This window comes from Rhipicephalus microplus, chromosome 2, assembly GCF_043290135.1.
Source record: "Rhipicephalus microplus isolate Deutch F79 chromosome 2, USDA_Rmic, whole genome shotgun sequence".
NCBI classification, from domain to species: domain Eukaryota; kingdom Metazoa; phylum Arthropoda; class Arachnida; order Ixodida; family Ixodidae; genus Rhipicephalus; species Rhipicephalus microplus.
The window spans coordinates 226,704,274-226,708,213 of record NC_134701.1 but is presented as its reverse complement, the minus strand read 5'-3'; the positions used below and the strand labels follow the sequence as shown (position 1 = coordinate 226,708,213).

General features: G+C 49.3%; 1 pseudogene across 1 annotated transcript; it reads right to left on the bottom strand.

Moving 5' to 3' along the window:
• Nucleotides 1–1,456: 1,456 nt before the first annotated feature.
• Nucleotides 1,457–3,505, bottom strand: LOC119170349 (very long chain fatty acid elongase AAEL008004 pseudogene; annotated as a pseudogene). Its single transcript, XR_012886739.1, has one exon. The product of XR_012886739.1 is annotated as a very long chain fatty acid elongase AAEL008004 pseudogene (transcript).
• Between the last annotated feature and the right edge of the window lie 435 nt (nucleotides 3,506–3,940).

Below are 3,940 nucleotides of genomic sequence, written 5' to 3'. Positions count from 1 at the left end.
CTCTCTCGATATGGGGATCCCAGTGCATGCCTCTATGATCAGAGGTATTTGTACCTAGGTAGCTAAATTTCTTAATCAAGCCCGGACAGCGTGGTAGGTTTTATTGTGAGCTTTCCTTATTCTCTTGTTTTCGCGGCAACGTATGTACAGGATACGTGTTCGCGGTATTGCGAATGACTTATTTTCCTGGTACTTCGCGTTGAACGACCATTTGATCGGTCTGATGGAGCAGATAAGTGGGCAACGTCAGCATGTGGTTTGTAACAGGACAAATAATTTATGTGTTTATTTGCATATTGGCAACGATGGATACATTCTTCACTGTGAGGTAGGAGAAGAATAAAGCCTCAGCTCACACCTTAACTATATAGCAGGCATTGCCAATCAGAAAAGAAAGATGAACGGGGCAGAGTCAATGATGGCTCCATAAATATGTCGGCATTGACTTATTCCCAGTGTCAACTGATGACGCAAATCAATCGATGCGATTTATTAATTAAGGTGGGTCTTTAAAGCCTCATAACGCGCGCGTGCACCATGCTAGAGAAAAACTGAATTAAGCGGTCTTGCTGCGCATGTGGACTGTCATCTTCATAATTACAAAAGAAATGATAGCAGCACCCATGCTGAATTTGATTTATTGGTTACTTTTTATTAGGTCACATACACAATTCATCGAGGCGAGCACTAAAAGTTACCCGCGATACTAACGGTCGCGGTAAGCCTCGTTCGCTCAATGCGACTTTCACTGGTCGCAGTTACTTTGAGATTTTCTTTCATTTCAAACTGTTAGATTTTGCAAAAGATATTGATAATGTAATTATGAAGCACGCCTTACTGGGAAACTCCGGGCTTATTTTGACCACCTGGGGCTGTTCCGGTAACGCGCAGCTAGATCTAACTACACGGGTGTTCTTTCCATTTTGCCCTTATCGAAATGCTGCCGCTGTAGTCGGAAACTTGAAGTCGTGCCCTGAACCTTAAAAATATGACCCAGAAATTCAGCCAGCCGAGCGGTCACCTTCGTAAGATCTGCGCTTTTGCCACATGAACGCTAAAGTAATGTGATATCGCAGTTCCTTACTGTCACGAAGTTCACGACTGAACACATCAGCAGTGATGCAACAGTTGCTCACATGAAGGGCAAGTTACAAGGACAAAGTAAAGGCGGGATAAAAGAAAAACAATTTACACGAGGATGCTTTGATGGCGTTTCCGCCTTGGCCATAAGCGATGAGTTCACCCGGAGAGCGCACTGGGAATCCGAATCCGTGACCGTGAAACTCATGAGCGAGCACGCAACGCGCCACTGAGCTGGGCCACCGGAGAAGGAAAACCCGAAACTGGGTCACACGGTCACCAGGAGGTCGATGACGTAAGCGATTTCGGAGCGCGAGAATGTACGTGCCAGTTGTCGCGTTGGTGCACTACTCTTTGAGACTAAAACAAAAGTACATGAAAGAACATAAATGCATTTATTGTTCACTTCAATTCCTTTTTTTTTCATTATTACATGACACTAGCAACGTCACAACACTTATGGCATCCTATATACGAGGTTTTACGACATCAACGTAACACAAAAAGAGACTGAATGCGGAATGTCGCTCGAGGAAAAGATGGCCGGCGAACAAAATGAAACGGCAAGTTCAGTTCAAGGCGATCGTGCAAACATTCGCCCAACTTCACGTGACACAATCAATGCAACTACGCACGCTCTCAGTTTTCTCACTTTTTTTTTCAACGCACATAGCTCAGAGCAACTGTAATCTGACCAGCTCCTTACGAAGTCTAACAAGTGCTCATCGGCCCTTTTCAAATGTCAACACTACTTGCGATCACATAATCATGACGACTTTTCTTTCCGACGTCATTTCTATCGCGTAACTTACTGCACTCATCCTTGAAGAAAAGCAATGATAATGAATTCACTGGTAGGGACTTTCTTTGAAAAAACTCCTACTGAACTTTGGTTGTCTTTGACTGGGACGTGTGCAAACCACCCTGCGCGTTGCAAACGGTCTGGAAACCCTTCCTGGATTTGTGAATGTAGACCTTGAAGTAAAACTCGAAGAACAGGTAGAGAAATAAGGCTCCCTGAGGCATGGCAAGGTAAACGTACAGTTTCGGGTATCCACAGTCGTAGAAGAGTGGTATCGAGCCGTGCACCATGGCGACAATGAACTGCGTGATCTGAAGTTGGGTCAAGTAACGCTTCCACCAGAGGTACTTCTGCGCCTTCGGTCCGATGGACGAGAGAAAATAGTAGGTGTACATAACCACGTGTACGAACGTGTTCAGCGCTATCATGAAAGAGATGTGTCCGTCGGTGCCGATACGGGTCCAAAACCAGCAGTCGAGCACGACCAGCGAGTGGTGCACGACGTGGAGCGTCGACACCTGGTTGAACTTCTTACGGAGCACGAAGAATATCGTGTCGAGAAAGTCGAGCAACCGCAGAATACGCAGCCACCAGTAAACTTCGAGTAACTCCAAGGCTTTGGGGGCGGTGGAAAAGTCCAGACCCTGGCAGAAAAGACTGTAGCCACCGCCGACGTAGGTCAGTCGCAGGATTGTGACCAGGAACCACGCACTGCACGTAACCATAAAGGTGTTGTACAGTAGAATAACGTACCGCAAGTTGAACGGCTCACGGCCCTTCATGTAACGCGGACCCCACACCTTGACGAAGTAGAGGTAGAGACCCACACTCCAGAGCACGATGGAAGGGTACTTCACCATTATCCAGTCCTTCGTCCGCGGATCCTGAGGCAAGCGCAGGTAGACGCTCAGGAAGTCGGCGTACGGCGGCTCGGTCGTGTTGCTCATCTTCAATAGGCTCCGCGATCCGCGGCTGTCGGTAGGAATGCCGATAAAGACTAAGTGGGCAAGCCAAGCGCTTGTTTGCTCGGCGCGCCGAACGCAAGTGAACTTCTGGTGAGAACGCTCAGTGAGCACGCGTAAAAGCGCACGCTCGATCTCCCGGTGACACACGTAAGACAGGCCGCGACCAATCGGAAAACCTCTTTCGGCACAGAATGGCTCTCCGAAGAGAACCGTATGCTAACAAGCAGGAAACTATCGTATTCGTTCAAGGACAGACGCCGTGACGTTGTCGAGTTCTCTTCCTCCTCCTTTCGGGTGCACTCTCCGTCAAGCCCAGGCCCGTTGGGGTGAGAGCGGGGGGGGCACTGGAAACGCTCTTACACGGCTTCGGGCATTGTCCTGATCGGAATTATAACGATTTCTTCGTCTGGGGGCCAAAGGTGAATTCAAGGAGAGCGTGAACCCTCCCTCTCTTGCTTGGCGTCGAGACCGGGTGGACCAACACTCGCTATCGAGGAATGGGTGATGCGTATCTTAACACTGCGCCCACTGTCAGTCTTCAAAACTAACGAGCGGCACTGCAGGAGGCCTAGCGTCGGTTCACACACTGCCAGAAGAGGACCAAAGCGAGTGACTGCAATGCGAACTTGAGGAGGAAGAACCACAAACGCCTCTTCCACTGCAGCAGCCGAGTTTTCGAAGCGGAACCTTTCCGGATGGCCCGGCCGGTTCCGTTACCTCCCCATCCCTGCCCTCACTCATCCTCGCTTGGCCCTTGTTTTTTTTTTTTCAGCTTTGACCGTGACCTCTACGCGCGCCGCTTACATAGACTGAGAGGAGGATACACCAGATACGGGTAAGCGCAAGATTTGAGAGAGATTGGGAGCTGCCGAGGAGGGAGAGGGAAGAGGGTGTAGCGAAGTTACCGCTCGCCTCTTCACCAACCACGTAGGTCGCAGCCCAGATTCGGCATCCACTCTGCCTAAAATTGTTTCGTCGTTTCCGTGTCACTGTTTCATCTACCGTCACGGTTGCCGCCCTTAACGATGGCAAAGCTCTCTTTCAAGGGTGGCTCTACGCCCGCAGCTTTGATCGGAACAATCTGTTCTCGCGA